Source organism: Danio rerio, chromosome 4, assembly GCF_052040795.2.
Source record: "Danio rerio strain M-AB ecotype USA chromosome 4, GRCz13ab, whole genome shotgun sequence".
Lineage (NCBI taxonomy): Eukaryota > Metazoa > Chordata > Actinopteri > Cypriniformes > Danionidae > Danio > Danio rerio.
In genome coordinates this window covers 39,624,711-39,640,713 of record NC_141024.2, presented here as the reverse complement: position 1 = coordinate 39,640,713, position 16,003 = coordinate 39,624,711, and the positions used below count along the sequence as shown (strand labels likewise).

Here is a 16,003-nt window from a genome sequence, read left to right as displayed (position 1 = left end):
AGACCAAATCAGAAACTCAGCAGAGAAAAACGGCATCTGTAGAGAAAGAAAACAGATGGAGGAAAAGAAAGAAAGAACAGGAGGATCCCCTCCCCCCATAGAGGGTCTGTTATCCCCAGATCGAGTGCGTCCAGTGGAATCCATGTGTTGGCAGCCCCAACTGATGACAAAACACGAAGCAAGCATCTGGAGGAAGCTCAAACCCTTCATGCGTTGCCACAGTTACTAGCGAGTGGTTTGCAAGCACAGGCACGTCTGCTGCAAGTACAGCGCCGTCAGGAGACAGGGGTTGCTGGCCCATTCCCCATGCTCGGTGGCTGGGCATCACCGCCCTGCAGTACGGCCGATAGAAAACGGCGGCTGCCATTTGCGCCGCCCGGCAACTCATACTTACCTGGCAGGGGAGATACCATGATCAAGAAGGTGGTTCACCCAGGGCGAGGCTTGGCCATTGCACTCCGGCCACGCTGACCCCTGCGAATTCCCCAAATGTGGGAGTCTCGACTGCATAATTTCTGGTAGTGGGGGACTGCGTTCGCGCTCTCCCCTGAGCACAGTGGTTCAAGACAGAGTTCCGGCGGTAGCGTCGGACCCGGCTGGAGCGTCGCTCCCCTCTCTTCCTCGTCCTTTGCCAAGCCTCTTTTGCTCCAGTAGAGCTGCGCGCGCCTGTGGAAGGCCTGCCCACCCGTCGCTAGAAGAGTCTGTTCAGACGCCGAAAACTACTCGAAAGGTCCCCCCTCAAAGCGGTTTGACCAGGTGAAGGAACACGCAAAGAGAGCCCCCGGTGGCTTTTGTCCGCCAAGCGAGTGTGCCCTGTGGAACGTCAGGATTTTATTTGCCGGCCTGCCGCTGTTACTGACGGAACGAATGCAGACCGTGTGAAAGGTCATCATTTTATCTGCCATTAAGTAAGCGAACGCTTCTGCTCGGATCAGAGGTAACTTTGTTTCAAGAGCTGCAATCTTTCGCAGACGTCTGTGGCGTTTCGGGCAGAGGGACGGTTCTAAACCAATCTGAACCAGAGGCAATTTCGCAGCCAGCCGTCGGTGGTGTCCCGTCTCAGGAATGTAAGGTGCCTGCAGCGGGAGGTTGTTCCGTTAGCGCTTCCGCTTTCGTCAGTGAAGTTCTTTTGCGGAACGTTTGTAGATCCCGTCGTGTTCTTCAAGCTATGTCGTTTGAGCACTGTGCTGATAGGCTGACGTAAGAAAACAGGACAGGAAATATACAAGGCGAGAGTGCAAAGCACGGAGCTCTAGGCAAAGGCGGTCCGAACCGCAGCAAAGCCGGAGGTCGACATGTCCAAATAGACCAAATCAGAAACTCAGCAGAGAAAAACGGCATCTGTAGAGAAAGAAAACAGATGGAGGAAAAGAAAGAAAGAACAGGAGGATCCCCTCCCCCCATAGAGGGTCTGTTATCCCCAGATCGAGTGCGTCCAGTGGAATCCATGTGTTGACAGCCCCAACTGATGACAAAACACGAAGCAAGCATCTGGAGGAAGCTCAAACCCTTCATGCGTTGCCACAGTTACTAGCGAGTGGTTTGCAAGCACAGGCACGTCTGCTGCAAGTACAGCGCCGTCAGGAGACAGGGGTTGCTGGCCCATTCCCCATGCTCGGTGGCTGGGCATCACCGCCCTGCAGTACGGCCGATAGAAAACGGCGGCTGCCATTTGCGCCGCCCGGCAACTCATACTTACCTGGCAGGGGAGATACCATGATCAAGAAGGTGGTTCACCCAGGGCGAGGCTTGGCCATTGCACTCCGGCCACGCTGACCCCTGCGAATTCCCCAAATGTGGGAGTCTCGACTGCATAATTTCTGGTAGTGGGGGACTGCGTTCGCGCTCTCCCCTGAGCACAGTGGTTCAAGACAGAGTTCCGGCGGTAGCGTCGGACCCGGCTGGAGCGTCGCTCCCCTCTCTTCCTCGTCCTTTGCCAAGCCTCTTTTGCTCCAGTAGAGCTGCGCGCGCCTGTGGAAGGCCTGCCCACCCGTCGCTAGAAGAGTCTGTTCAGACGCCGAAAACTACTCGAAAGGTCCCCCCTCAAAGCGGTTTGACCAGGTGAAGGAACACGCAAAGAGAGCCCCCGGTGGCTTTTGTCCGCCAAGCGAGTGTGCCCTGTGGAACGTCAGGATTTTATTTGCCGGCCTGCCGCTGTTACTGACGGAACGAATGCAGACCGTGTGAAAGGTCATCATTTTATCTGCCATTAAGTAAGCGAACGCTTCTGCTCGGATCAGAGGTAACTTTGTTTCAAGAGCTGCAATCTTTCGCAGACGTCTGTGGCGTTTCGGGCAGAGGGACGGTTCTAAACCAATCTGAACCAGAGGCAATTTCGCAGCCAGCCGTCGGTGGTGTCCCGTCTCAGGAATGTAAGGTGCCTGCAGCGGGAGGTTGTTCCGTTAGCGCTTCCGCTTTCGTCAGTGAAGTTCTTTTGCGGAACGTTTGTAGATCCCGTCGTGTTCTTCAAGCTATGTCGTTTGAGCACTGTGCTGATAGGCTGACGTAAGAAAACAGGACAGGAAATATACAAGGCGAGAGTGCAAAGCACGGAGCTCTAGGCAAAGGCGGTCCGAACCGCAGCAAAGCCGGAGGTCGACATGTCCAAATAGACCAAATCAGAAACTCAGCAGAGAAAAACGGCATCTGTAGAGAAAGAAAACAGATGGAGGAAAAGAAAGAAAGAACAGGAGGATCCCCTCCCCCCATAGAGGGTCTGTTATCCCCAGATCGAGTGCGTCCAGTGGAATCCATGTGTTGGCAGCCCCAACTGATGACAAAACACGAAGCAAGCATCTGGAGGAAGCTCAAACCCTTCATGCGTTGCCACAGTTACTAGCGAGTGGTTTGCAAGCACAGGCACGTCTGCTGCAAGTACAGCGCCGTCAGGAGACAGGGGTTGCTGGCCCATTCCCCATGCTCGGTGGCTGGGCATCACCGCCCTGCAGTACGGCCGATAGAAAACGGCGGCTGCCATTTGCGCCGCCCGGCAACTCATACTTACCTGGCAGGGGAGATACCATGATCAAGAAGGTGGTTCACCCAGGGCGAGGCTTGGCCATTGCACTCCGGCCACGCTGACCCCTGCGAATTCCCCAAGTGTGGGAGTCTCGACTGCATAATTTCTGGTAGTGGGGGACTGCGTTCGCGCTCTCCCCTGAGCACAGTGGTTCAAGACAGAGTTCCGGCGGTAGCGTCGGACCCGGCTGGAGCGTCGCTCCCCTCTCTTCCTCGTCCTTTGCCAAGCCTCTTTTGCTCCAGTAGAGCTGCGCGCGCCTGTGGAAGGCCTGCCCACCCGTCGCTAGAAGAGTCTGTTCAGACGCCGAAAACTACTCGAAAGGTCCCCCCTCAAAGCGGTTTGACCAGGTGAAGGAACACGCAAAGAGAGCCCCCGGTGGCTTTTGTCCGCCAAGCGAGTGTGCCCTGTGGAACGTCAGGATTTTATTTGCCGGCCTGCCGCTGTTACTGACGGAACGAATGCAGACCGTGTGAAAGGTCATCATTTTATCTGCCATTAAGTAAGCGAACGCTTCTGCTCGGATCAGAGGTAACTTTGTTTCAAGAGCTGCAATCTTTCGCAGACGTCTGTGGCGTTTCGGGCAGAGGGACGGTTCTAAACCAATCTGAACCAGAGGCAATTTCGCAGCCAGCCGTCGGTGGTGTCCCGTCTCAGGAATGTAAGGTGCCTGCAGCGGGAGGTTGTTCCGTTAGCGCTTCCGCTTTCGTCAGTGAAGTTCTTTTGCGGAACGTTTGTAGATCCCGTCGTGTTCTTCAAGCTATGTCGTTTGAGCACTGTGCTGATAGGCTGACGTAAGAAAACAGGACAGGAAATATACAAGGCGAGAGTGCAAAGCACGGAGCTCTAGGCAAAGGCGGTCCGAACCGCAGCAAAGCCGGAGGTCGACATGTCCAAATAGACCAAATCAGAAACTCAGCAGAGAAAAACGGCATCTGTAGAGAAAGAAAACAGATGGAGGAAAAGAAAGAAAGAACAGGAGGATCCCCTCCCCCCATAGAGGGTCTGTTATCCCCAGATCGAGTGCGTCCAGTGGAATCCATGTGTTGGCAGCCCCAACTGATGACAAAACACGAAGCAAGCATCTGGAGGAAGCTCAAACCCTTCATGCGTTGCCACAGTTACTAGCGAGTGGTTTGCAAGCACAGGCACGTCTGCTGCAAGTACAGCGCCGTCAGGAGACAGGGGTTGCTGGCCCATTCCCCATGCTCGGTGGCTGGGCATCACCGCCCTGCAGTACGGCCGATAGAAAACGGCGGCTGCCATTTGCGCCGCCCGGCAACTCATACTTACCTGGCAGGGGAGATACCATGATCAAGAAGGTGGTTCACCCAGGGCGAGGCTTGGCCATTGCACTCCGGCCACGCTGACCCCTGCGAATTCCCCAAATGTGGGAGTCTCGACTGCATAATTTCTGGTAGTGGGGGACTGCGTTCGCGCTCTCCCCTGAGCACAGTGGTTCAAGACAGAGTTCCGGCGGTAGCGTCGGACCCGGCTGGAGCGTCGCTCCCCTCTCTTCCTCGTCCTTTGCCAAGCCTCTTTTGCTCCAGTAGAGCTGCGCGCGCCTGTGGAAGGCCTGCCCACCCGTCGCTAGAAGAGTCTGTTCAGACGCCGAAAACTACTCGAAAGGTCCCCCCTCAAAGCGGTTTGACCAGGTGAAGGAACACGCAAAGAGAGCCCCCGGTGGCTTTTGTCCGCCAAGCGAGTGTGCCCTGTGGAACGTCAGGATTTTATTTGCCGGCCTGCCGCTGTCACTGACGGAACGAATGCAGACCGTGTGAAAGGTCATCATTTTATCTGCCATTAAGTAAGCGAACGCTTCTGCTCGGATCAGAGGTAACTTTGTTTCAAGAGCTGCAATCTTTCGCAGACGTCTGTGGCGTTTCGGGCAGAGGGACGGTTCTAAACCAATCTGAACCAGAGGCAATTTCGCAGCCAGCCGTCGGTGGTGTCCCGTCTCAGGAATGTAAGGTGCCTGCAGCGGGAGGTTGTTCCGTTAGCGCTTCCGCTTTCGTCAGTGAAGTTCTTTTGCGGAACGTTTGTAGATCCCGTCGTGTTCTTCAAGCTATGTCGTTTGAGCACTGTGCTGATAGGCTGACGTAAGAAAACAGGACAGGAAATATACAAGGCGAGAGTGCAAAGCACGGAGCTCTAGGCAAAGGCGGTCCGAACCGCAGCAAAGCCGGAGGTCGACATGTCCAAATAGACCAAATCAGAAACTCAGCAGAGAAAAACGGCATCTGTAGAGAAAGAAAACAGATGGAGGAAAAGAAAGAAAGAACAGGAGGATCCCCTCCCCCCATAGAGGGTCTGTTATCCCCAGATCGAGTGCGTCCAGTGGAATCCATGTGTTGGCAGCCCCAACTGATGACAAAACACGAAGCAAGCATCTGGAGGAAGCTCAAACCCTTCATGCGTTGCCACAGTTACTAGCGAGTGGTTTGCAAGCACAGGCACGTCTGCTGCAAGTACAGCGCCGTCAGGAGACAGGGGTTGCTGGCCCATTCCCCATGCTCGGTGGCTGGGCATCACCGCCCTGCAGTACGGCCGATAGAAAACGGCGGCTGCCATTTGCGCCGCCCGGCAACTCATACTTACCTGGCAGGGGAGATACCATGATCAAGAAGGTGGTTCACCCAGGGCGAGGCTTGGCCATTGCACTCCGGCCACGCTGACCCCTGCGAATTCCCCAAGTGTGGGAGTCTCGACTGCATAATTTCTGGTAGTGGGGGACTGCGTTCGCGCTCTCCCCTGAGCACAGTGGTTCAAGACAGAGTTCCGGCGGTAGCGTCGGACCCGGCTGGAGCGTCGCTCCCCTCTCTTCCTCGTCCTTTGCCAAGCCTCTTTTGCTCCAGTAGAGCTGCGCGCGCCTGTGGAAGGCCTGCCCACCCGTCGCTAGAAGAGTCTGTTCAGACGCCGAAAACTACTCGAAAGGTCCCCCCTCAAAGCGGTTTGACCAGGTGAAGGAACACGCAAAGAGAGCCCCCGGTGGCTTTTGTCCGCCAAGCGAGTGTGCCCTGTGGAACGTCAGGATTTTATTTGCCGGCCTGCCGCTGTTACTGACGGAACGAATGCAGACCGTGTGAAAGGTCATCATTTTATCTGCCATTAAGTAAGCGAACGCTTCTGCTCGGATCAGAGGTAACTTTGTTTCAAGAGCTGCAATCTTTCGCAGACGTCTGTGGCGTTTCGGGCAGAGGGACGGTTCTAAACCAATCTGAACCAGAGGCAATTTCGCAGCCAGCCGTCGGTGGTGTCCCGTCTCAGGAATGTAAGGTGCCTGCAGCGGGAGGTTGTTCCGTTAGCGCTTCCGCTTTCGTCAGTGAAGTTCTTTTGCGGAACGTTTGTAGATCCCGTCGTGTTCTTCAAGCTATGTCGTTTGAGCACTGTGCTGATAGGCTGACGTAAGAAAACAGGACAGGAAATATACAAGGCGAGAGTGCAAAGCACGGAGCTCTAGGCAAAGGCGGTCCGAACCGCAGCAAAGCCGGAGGTCGACATGTCCAAATAGACCAAATCAGAAACTCAGCAGAGAAAAACGGCATCTGTAGAGAAAGAAAACAGATGGAGGAAAAGAAAGAAAGAACAGGAGGATCCCCTCCCCCCATAGAGGGTCTGTTATCCCCAGATCGAGTGCGTCCAGTGGAATCCATGTGTTGGCAGCCCCAACTGATGACAAAACACGAAGCAAGCATCTGGAGGAAGCTCAAACCCTTCATGCGTTGCCACAGTTACTAGCGAGTGGTTTGCAAGCACAGGCACGTCTGCTGCAAGTACAGCGCCGTCAGGAGACAGGGGTTGCTGGCCCATTCCCCATGCTCGGTGGCTGGGCATCACCGCCCTGCAGTACGGCCGATAGAAAACGGCGGCTGCCATTTGCGCCGCCCGGCAACTCATACTTACCTGGCAGGGGAGATACCATGATCAAGAAGGTGGTTCACCCAGGGCGAGGCTTGGCCATTGCACTCCGGCCACGCTGACCCCTGCGAATTCCCCAAATGTGGGAGTCTCGACTGCATAATTTCTGGTAGTGGGGGACTGCGTTCGCGCTCTCCCCTGAGCACAGTGGTTCAAGACAGAGTTCCGGCGGTAGCGTCGGACCCGGCTGGAGCGTCGCTCCCCTCTCTTCCTCGTCCTTTGCCAAGCCTCTTTTGCTCCAGTAGAGCTGCGCGCGCCTGTGGAAGGCCTGCCCACCCGTCGCTAGAAGAGTCTGTTCAGACGCCGAAAACTACTCGAAAGGTCCCCCCTCAAAGCGGTTTGACCAGGTGAAGGAACACGCAAAGAGAGCCCCCGGTGGCTTTTGTCCGCCAAGCGAGTGTGCCCTGTGGAACGTCAGGATTTTATTTGCCGGCCTGCCGCTGTTACTGACGGAACGAATGCAGACCGTGTGAAAGGTCATCATTTTATCTGCCATTAAGTAAGCGAACGCTTCTGCTCGGATCAGAGGTAACTTTGTTTCAAGAGCTGCAATCTTTCGCAGACGTCTGTGGCGTTTCGGGCAGAGGGACGGTTCTAAACCAATCTGAACCAGAGGCAATTTCGCAGCCAGCCGTCGGTGGTGTCCCGTCTCAGGAATGTAAGGTGCCTGCAGCGGGAGGTTGTTCCGTTAGCGCTTCCGCTTTCGTCAGTGAAGTTCTTTTGCGGAACGTTTGTAGATCCCGTCGTGTTCTTCAAGCTATGTCGTTTGAGCACTGTGCTGATAGGCTGACGTAAGAAAACAGGACAGGAAATATACAAGGCGAGAGTGCAAAGCACGGAGCTCTAGGCAAAGGCGGTCCGAACCGCAGCAAAGCCGGAGGTCGACATGTCCAAATAGACCAAATCAGAAACTCAGCAGAGAAAAACGGCATCTGTAGAGAAAGAAAACAGATGGAGAAAAAAGAAAGAAAGAACAGGAGGATCCCCTCCCCCCATAGAGGGTCTGTTATCCCCAGATCGAGTGCGTCCAGTGGAATCCATGTGTTGGCAGCCCCAACTGATGACAAAACACGAAGCAAGCATCTGGAGGAAGCTCAAACCCTTCATGCGTTGCCACAGTTACTAGCGAGTGGTTTGCAAGCACAGGCACGTCTGCTGCAAGTACAGCGCCGTCAGGAGACAGGGGTTGCTGGCCCATTCCCCATGCTCGGTGGCTGGGCATCACCGCCCTGCAGTACGGCCGATAGAAAACGGCGGCTGCCATTTGCGCCGCCCGGCAACTCATACTTACCTGGCAGGGGAGATACCATGATCAAGAAGGTGGTTCACCCAGGGCGAGGCTTGGCCATTGCACTCCGACCACGCTGACCCCTGCGAATTCCCCAAATGTGGGAGTCTCGACTGCATAATTTCTGGTAGTGGGGGACTGCGTTCGCGCTCTCCCCTGAGCACAGTGGTTCAAGACAGAGTTCCGGCGGTAGCGTCGGACCCGGCTGGAGCGTCGCTCCCCTCTCTTCCTCGTCCTTTGCCAAGCCTCTTTTGCTCCAGTAGAGCTGCGCGCGCCTGTGGAAGGCCTGCCCACCCGTCGCTAGAAGAGTCTGTTCAGACGCCGAAAACTACTCGAAAGGTCCCCCCTCAAAGCGGTTTGACCAGGTGAAGGAACACGCAAAGAGAGCCCCCGGTGGCTTTTGTCCGCCAAGCGAGTGTGCCCTGTGGAACGTCAGGATTTTATTTGCCGGCCTGCCGCTGTCACTGACGGAATGAATGCAGACCGTGTGAAAGGTCATCATTTTATCTGCCATTAAGTAAGCGAACGCTTCTGCTCGGATCAGAGGTAACTTTGTTTCAAGAGCTGCAATCTTTCGCAGACGTCTGTGGCGTTTCGGGCAGAGGGACGGTTCTAAACCAATCTGAACCAGAGGCAATTTCGCAGCCAGCCGTCGGTGGTGTCCCGTCTCAGGAATGTAAGGTGCCTGCAGCGGGAGGTTGTTCCGTTAGCGCTTCCGCTTTCGTCAGTGAAGTTCTTTTGCGGAACGTTTGTAGATCCCGTCGTGTTCTTCAAGCTATGTCGTTTGAGCACTGTGCTGATAGGCTGACGTAAGAAAACAGGACAGGAAATATACAAGGCGAGAGTGCAAAGCACGGAGCTCTAGGCAAAGGCGGTCCGAACCGCAGCAAAGCCGGAGGTCGACATGTCCAAATAGACCAAATCAGAAACTCAGCAGAGAAAAACGGCATCTGTAGAGAAAGAAAACAGATGGAGGAAAAGAAAGAAAGAACAGGAGGATCCCCTCCCCCCATAGAGGGTCTGTTATCCCCAGATCGAGTGCGTCCAGTGGAATCCATGTGTTGGCAGCCCCAACTGATGACAAAACACGAAGCAAGCATCTGGAGGAAGCTCAAACCCTTCATGCGTTGCCACAGTTACTAGCGAGTGGTTTGCAAGCACAGGCACGTCTGCTGCAAGTACAGCGCCGTCAGGAGACAGGGGTTGCTGGCCCATTCCCCATGCTCGGTGGCTGGGCATCACCGCCCTGCAGTACGGCCGATAGAAAACGGCGGCTGCCATTTGCGCCGCCCGGCAACTCATACTTACCTGGCAGGGGAGATACCATGATCAAGAAGGTGGTTCACCCAGGGCGAGGCTTGGCCATTGCACTCCGGCCACGCTGACCCCTGCGAATTCCCCAAATGTGGGAGTCTCGACTGCATAATTTCTGGTAGTGGGGGACTGCGTTCGCGCTCTCCCCTGAGCACAGTGGTTCAAGACAGAGTTCCGGCGGTAGCGTCGGACCCGGCTGGAGCGTCGCTCCCCTCTCTTCCTCGTCCTTTGCCAAGCCTCTTTTGCTCCAGTAGAGCTGCGCGCGCCTGTGGAAGGCCTGCCCACCCGTCGCTAGAAGAGTCTGTTCAGACGCCGAAAACTACTCGAAAGGTCCCCCCTCAAAGCGGTTTGACCAGGTGAAGGAACACGCAAAGAGAGCCCCCGGTGGCTTTTGTCCGCCAAGCGAGTGTGCCCTGTGGAACGTCAGGATTTTATTTGCCGGCCTGCCGCTGTCACTGACGGAACGAATGCAGACCGTGTGAAAGGTCATCATTTTATCTGCCATTAAGTAAGCGAACGCTTCTGCTCGGATCAGAGGTAACTTTGTTTCAAGAGCTGCAATCTTTCGCAGACGTCTGTGGCGTTTCGGGCAGAGGGACGGTTCTAAACCAATCTGAACCAGAGGCAATTTCGCAGCCAGCCGTCGGTGGTGTCCCGTCTCAGGAATGTAAGGTGCCTGCAGCGGGAGGTTGTTCCGTTAGCGCTTCCGCTTTCGTCAGTGAAGTTCTTTTGCGGAACGTTTGTAGATCCCGTCGTGTTCTTCAAGCTATGTCGTTTGAGCACTGTGCTGATAGGCTGACGTAAGAAAACAGGACAGGAAATATACAAGGCGAGAGTGCAAAGCACGGAGCTCTAGGCAAAGGCGGTCCGAACCGCAGCAAAGCCGGAGGTCGACATGTCCAAATAGACCAAATCAGAAACTCAGCAGAGAAAAACGGCATCTGTAGAGAAAGAAAACAGATGGAGGAAAAGAAAGAAAGAACAGGAGGATCCCCTCCCCCCATAGAGGGTCTGTTATCCCCAGATCGAGTGCGTCCAGTGGAATCCATGTGTTGGCAGCCCCAACTGATGACAAAACACGAAGCAAGCATCTGGAGGAAGCTCAAACCCTTCATGCGTTGCCACAGTTACTAGCGAGTGGTTTGCAAGCACAGGCACGTCTGCTGCAAGTACAGCGCCGTCAGGAGACAGGGGTTGCTGGCCCATTCCCCATGCTCGGTGGCTGGGCATCACCGCCCTGCAGTACGGCCGATAGAAAACGGCGGCTGCCATTTGCGCCGCCCGGCAACTCATACTTACCTGGCAGGGGAGATACCATGATCAAGAAGGTGGTTCACCCAGGGCGAGGCTTGGCCATTGCACTCCGGCCACGCTGACCCCTGCGAATTCCCCAAGTGTGGGAGTCTCGACTGCATAATTTCTGGTAGTGGGGGACTGCGTTCGCGCTCTCCCCTGAGCACAGTGGTTCAAGACAGAGTTCCGGCGGTAGCGTCGGACCCGGCTGGAGCGTCGCTCCCCTCTCTTCCTCGTCCTTTGCCAAGCCTCTTTTGCTCCAGTAGAGCTGCGCGCGCCTGTGGAAGGCCTGCCCACCCGTCGCTAGAAGAGTCTGTTCAGACGCCGAAAACTACTCGAAAGGTCCCCCTCAAAGCGGTTTGACCAGGTGAAGGAACACGCAAAGAGAGCCCCCGGTGGCTTTTGTCCGCCAAGCGAGTGTGCCCTGTGGAACGTCAGGATTTTATTTGCCGGCCTGCCGCTGTTACTGACGGAACGAATGCAGACCGTGTGAAAGGTCATCATTTTATCTGCCATTAAGTAAGCGAACGCTTCTGCTCGGATCAGAGGTAACTTTGTTTCAAGAGCTGCAATCTTTCGCAGACGTCTGTGGCGTTTCGGGCAGAGGGACGGTTCTAAACCAATCTGAACCAGAGGCAATTTCGCAGCCAGCCGTCGGTGGTGTCCCGTCTCAGGAATGTAAGGTGCCTGCAGCGGGAGGTTGTTCCGTTAGCGCTTCCGCTTTCGTCAGTGAAGTTCTTTTGCGGAACGTTTGTAGATCCCGTCGTGTTCTTCAAGCTATGTCGTTTGAGCACTGTGCTGATAGGCTGACGTAAGAAAACAGGACAGGAAATATACAAGGCGAGAGTGCAAAGCACGGAGCTCTAGGCAAAGGCGGTCCGAACCGCAGCAAAGCCGGAGGTCGACATGTCCAAATAGACCAAATCAGAAACTCAGCAGAGAAAAACGGCATCTGTAGAGAAAGAAAACAGATGGAGGAAAAGAAAGAAAGAACAGGAGGATCCCCTCCCCCCATAGAGGGTCTGTTATCCCCAGATCGAGTGCGTCCAGTGGAATCCATGTGTTGGCAGCCCCAACTGATGACAAAACACGAAGCAAGCATCTGGAGGAAGCTCAAACCCTTCATGCGTTGCCACAGTTACTAGCGAGTGGTTTGCAAGCACAGGCACGTCTGCTGCAAGTACAGCGCCGTCAGGAGACAGGGGTTGCTGGCCCATTCCCCATGCTCGGTGGCTGGGCATCACCGCCCTGCAGTACGGCCGATAGAAAACGGCGGCTGCCATTTGCGCCGCCCGGCAACTCATACTTACCTGGCAGGGGAGATACCATGATCAAGAAGGTGGTTCACCCAGGGCGAGGCTTGGCCATTGCACTCCGGCCACGCTGACCCCTGCGAATTCCCCAAATGTGGGAGTCTCGACTGCATAATTTCTGGTAGTGGGGGACTGCGTTCGCGCTCTCCCCTGAGCACAGTGGTTCAAGACAGAGTTCCGGCGGTAGCGTCGGACCCGGCTGGAGCGTCGCTCCCCTCTCTTCCTCGTCCTTTGCCAAGCCTCTTTTGCTCCAGTAGAGCTGCGCGCGCCTGTGGAAGGCCTGCCCACCCGTCGCTAGAAGAGTCTGTTCAGACGCCGAAAACTACTCGAAAGGTCCCCCCTCAAAGCGGTTTGACCAGGTGAAGGAACACGCAAAGAGAGCCCCCGGTGGCTTTTGTCCGCCAAGCGAGTGTGCCCTGTGGAACGTCAGGATTTTATTTGCCGGCCTGCCGCTGTTACTGACGGAACGAATGCAGACCGTGTGAAAGGTCATCATTTTATCTGCCATTAAGTAAGCGAACGCTTCTGCTCGGATCAGAGGTAACTTTGTTTCAAGAGCTGCAATCTTTCGCAGACGTCTGTGGCGTTTCGGGCAGAGGGACGGTTCTAAACCAATCTGAACCAGAGGCAATTTCGCAGCCAGCCGTCGGTGGTGTCCCGTCTCAGGAATGTAAGGTGCCTGCAGCGGGAGGTTGTTCCGTTAGCGCTTCCGCTTTCGTCAGTGAAGTTCTTTTGCGGAACGTTTGTAGATCCCGTCGTGTTCTTCAAGCTATGTCGTTTGAGCACTGTGCTGATAGGCTGACGTAAGAAAACAGGACAGGAAATATACAAGGCGAGAGTGCAAAGCACGGAGCTCTAGGCAAAGGCGGTCCGAACCGCAGCAAAGCCGGAGGTCGACATGTCCAAATAGACCAAATCAGAAACTCAGCAGAGAAAAACGGCATCTGTAGAGAAAGAAAACAGATGGAGAAAAAAGAAAGAAAGAACAGGAGGATCCCCTCCCCCCATAGAGGGTCTGTTATCCCCAGATCGAGTGCGTCCAGTGGAATCCATGTGTTGGCAGCCCCAACTGATGACAAAACACGAAGCAAGCATCTGGAGGAAGCTCAAACCCTTCATGCGTTGCCACAGTTACTAGCGAGTGGTTTGCAAGCACAGGCACGTCTGCTGCAAGTAAAGCGCCGTCAGGAGACAGGGGTTGCTGGCCCATTCCACATGCTCGGTGGCTGGGCATCACCGCCCTGCAGTACGGCCGATAGAAAACGGCGGCTGCCATTTGCGCCGCCCGGCAACTCATACTTACCTGGCAGGGGAGATACCATGATCAAGAAGGTGGTTCACCCAGGGCGAGGCTTGGCCATTGCACTCCGACCACGCTGACCCCTGCGAATTCCCCAAATGTGGGAGTCTCGACTGCATAATTTCTGGTAGTGGGGGACTGCGTTCGCGCTCTCCCCTGAGCACAGTGGTTCAAGACAGAGTTCCGGCGGTAGCGTCAGACCCGGCTGGAGCGTCGCTCCCCTCTCTTCCTCGTCCTTTGCCAAGCCTCTTTTGCTCCAGTAGAGCTGCGCGCGCCTGTGGAAGGCCTGCCCACCCGTCGCTAGAAGAGTCTGTTCAGACGCCGAAAACTACTCGAAAGGTCCCCCCTCAAAGCGGTTTGACCAGGTGAAGGAACACGCAAAGAGAGCCCCCGGTGGCTTTTGTCCGCCAAGCGAGTGTGCCCTGTGGAACGTCAGGATTTTATTTGCCGGCCTGCCGCTGTCACTGACGGAACGAATGCAGACCGTGTGAAAGGTCATCATTTTATCTGCCATTAAGTAAGCGAACGCTTCTGCTCGGATCAGAGGTAACTTTGTTTCAAGAGCTGCAATCTTTCGCAGACGTCTGTGGCGTTTCGGGCAGAGGGACGGTTCTAAACCAATCTGAACCAGAGGCAATTTCGCAGCCAGCCGTCGGTGGTGTCCCGTCTCAGGAATGTAAGGTGCCTGCAGCGGGAGGTTGTTCCGTTAGCGCTTCCGCTTTCGTCAGTGAAGTTCTTTTGCGGAACGTTTGTAGATCCCGTCGTGTTCTTCAAGCTATGTCGTTTGAGCACTGTGCTGATAGGCTGACGTAAGAAAACAGGACAGGAAATATACAAGGCGAGAGTGCAAAGCACGGAGCTCTAGGCAAAGGCGGTCCGAACCGCAGCAAAGCCGGAGGTCGACATGTCCAAATAGACCAAATCAGAAACTCAGCAGAGAAAAACGGCATCTGTAGAGAAAGAAAACAGATGGAGGAAAAGAAAGAAAGAACAGGAGGATCCCCTCCCCCCATAGAGGGTCTGTTATCCCCAGATCGAGTGCGTCCAGTGGAATCCATGTGTTGGCAGCCCCAACTGATGACAAAACACGAAGCAAGCATCTGGAGGAAGCTCAAACCCTTCATGCGTTGCCACAGTTACTAGCGAGTGGTTTGCAAGCACAGGCACGTCTGCTGCAAGTACAGCGCCGTCAGGAGACAGGGGTTGCTGGCCCATTCCCCATGCTCGGTGGCTGGGCATCACCGCCCTGCAGTACGGCCGATAGAAAACGGCGGCTGCCATTTGCGCCGCCCGGCAACTCATACTTACCTGGCAGGGGAGATACCATGATCAAGAAGGTGGTTCACCCAGGGCGAGGCTTGGCCATTGCACTCCGGCCACGCTGACCCCTGCGAATTCCCCAAATGTGGGAGTCTCGACTGCATAATTTCTGGTAGTGGGGGACTGCGTTCGCGCTCTCCCCTGAGCACAGTGGTTCAAGACAGAGTTCCGGCGGTAGCGTCGGACCCGGCTGGAGCGTCGCTCCCCTCTCTTCCTCGTCCTTTGCCAAGCCTCTTTTGCTCCAGTAGAGCTGCGCGCGCCTGTGGAAGGCCTGCCCACCCGTCGCTAGAAGAGTCTGTTCAGACGCCGAAAACTACTCGAAAGGTCCCCCCTCAAAGCGGTTTGACCAGGTGAAGGAACACGCAAAGAGAGCCCCCGGTGGCTTTTGTCCGCCAAGCGAGTGTGCCCTGTGGAACGTCAGGATTTTATTTGCCGGCCTGCCGCTGTTACTGACGGAACGAATGCAGACCGTGTGAAAGGTCATCATTTTATCTGCCATTAAGTAAGCGAACGCTTCTGCTCGGATCAGAGGTAACTTTGTTTCAAGAGCTGCAATCTTTCGCAGACGTCTGTGGCGTTTCGGGCAGAGGGACGGTTCTAAACCAATCTGAACCAGAGGCAATTTCGCAGCCAGCCGTCGGTGGTGTCCCGTCTCAGGAATGTAAGGTGCCTGCAGCGGGAGGTTGTTCCGTTAGCGCTTCCGCTTTCGTCAGTGAAGTTCTTTTGCGGAACGTTTGTAGATCCCGTCGTGTTCTTCAAGCTATGTCGTTTGAGCACTGTGCTGATAGGCTGACGTAAGAAAACAGGACAGGAAATATACAAGGCGAGAGTGCAAAGCACGGAGCTCTAGGCAAAGGCGGTCCGAACCGCAGCAAAGCCGGAGGTCGACATGTCCAAATAGACCAAATCAGAAACTCAGCAGAGAAAAACGGCATCTGTAGAGAAAGAAAACAGATGGAGGAAAAGAAAGAAAGAACAGGAGGATCCCCTCCCCCCATAGAGGGTCTGTTATCCCCAGATCGAGTGCGTCCAGTGGAATCCATGTGTTGGCAGCCCCAACTGATGACAAAACACGAAGCAAGCATCTGGAGGAAGCTCAAACCTTTCATGCGTTGCCACAGTTACTAGCGAGTGGTTTGCAAGCACAGGCACGTCTGCTGCAAGTACAGCGCCGTCAGGAGACAGGGGTTGCTGGCCCATTCCCCATGCTCGGTGGCTGGGCATCACCGCCCTGCAGTACG

At 55.2% G+C, this 16,003-nt stretch overlaps 12 non-coding genes across 12 annotated transcripts; all 12 read left to right on the top strand.

Moving 5' to 3' along the window:
* Positions 1 to 386: 386 nt before the first annotated feature.
* On the top strand, positions 387 to 550 carry LOC148680488 (U1 spliceosomal RNA). Its single transcript, XR_015943405.1, has one exon. It is a non-coding gene; the product is annotated as a U1 spliceosomal RNA (small nuclear RNA).
* A 1,141-nt stretch (positions 551 to 1,691) lies between these two features.
* LOC148680487 (U1 spliceosomal RNA) lies at positions 1,692 to 1,855 on the top strand. Its single transcript, XR_015943393.1, has one exon. It is a non-coding gene; the product is annotated as a U1 spliceosomal RNA (small nuclear RNA).
* Positions 1,856 to 2,996: 1,141 nt separating this feature from the next.
* On the top strand, positions 2,997 to 3,160 carry LOC148680486 (U1 spliceosomal RNA). Its single transcript, XR_015943894.1, has one exon. It is a non-coding gene; the product is annotated as a U1 spliceosomal RNA (small nuclear RNA).
* Positions 3,161 to 4,301: 1,141 nt separating this feature from the next.
* LOC148680485 (U1 spliceosomal RNA) lies at positions 4,302 to 4,465 on the top strand. The gene has a single exon (XR_015943392.1). It is a non-coding gene; the product is annotated as a U1 spliceosomal RNA (small nuclear RNA).
* Positions 4,466 to 5,606: 1,141 nt separating this feature from the next.
* Positions 5,607 to 5,770, top strand: LOC148680484 (U1 spliceosomal RNA). The gene has a single exon (XR_015943888.1). It is a non-coding gene; the product is annotated as a U1 spliceosomal RNA (small nuclear RNA).
* A 1,141-nt stretch (positions 5,771 to 6,911) lies between these two features.
* On the top strand, positions 6,912 to 7,075 carry LOC148680483 (U1 spliceosomal RNA). Its single transcript, XR_015943391.1, has one exon. It is a non-coding gene; the product is annotated as a U1 spliceosomal RNA (small nuclear RNA).
* Positions 7,076 to 8,217: 1,142 nt separating this feature from the next.
* On the top strand, positions 8,218 to 8,381 carry LOC148680482 (U1 spliceosomal RNA). The gene has a single exon (XR_015944099.1). It is a non-coding gene; the product is annotated as a U1 spliceosomal RNA (small nuclear RNA).
* A 1,141-nt stretch (positions 8,382 to 9,522) lies between these two features.
* LOC148680481 (U1 spliceosomal RNA) lies at positions 9,523 to 9,686 on the top strand. The gene has a single exon (XR_015943390.1). It is a non-coding gene; the product is annotated as a U1 spliceosomal RNA (small nuclear RNA).
* Positions 9,687 to 10,827: 1,141 nt separating this feature from the next.
* On the top strand, positions 10,828 to 10,991 carry LOC148680480 (U1 spliceosomal RNA). Its single transcript, XR_015943876.1, has one exon. It is a non-coding gene; the product is annotated as a U1 spliceosomal RNA (small nuclear RNA).
* A 1,140-nt stretch (positions 10,992 to 12,131) lies between these two features.
* LOC148680479 (U1 spliceosomal RNA) lies at positions 12,132 to 12,295 on the top strand. Its single transcript, XR_015943389.1, has one exon. It is a non-coding gene; the product is annotated as a U1 spliceosomal RNA (small nuclear RNA).
* A 1,142-nt stretch (positions 12,296 to 13,437) lies between these two features.
* LOC148680478 (U1 spliceosomal RNA) lies at positions 13,438 to 13,601 on the top strand. Its single transcript, XR_015944098.1, has one exon. It is a non-coding gene; the product is annotated as a U1 spliceosomal RNA (small nuclear RNA).
* Positions 13,602 to 14,742: 1,141 nt separating this feature from the next.
* On the top strand, positions 14,743 to 14,906 carry LOC148680477 (U1 spliceosomal RNA). The gene has a single exon (XR_015943387.1). It is a non-coding gene; the product is annotated as a U1 spliceosomal RNA (small nuclear RNA).
* The last annotated feature ends 1,097 nt before the right edge of the window (positions 14,907 to 16,003 follow it).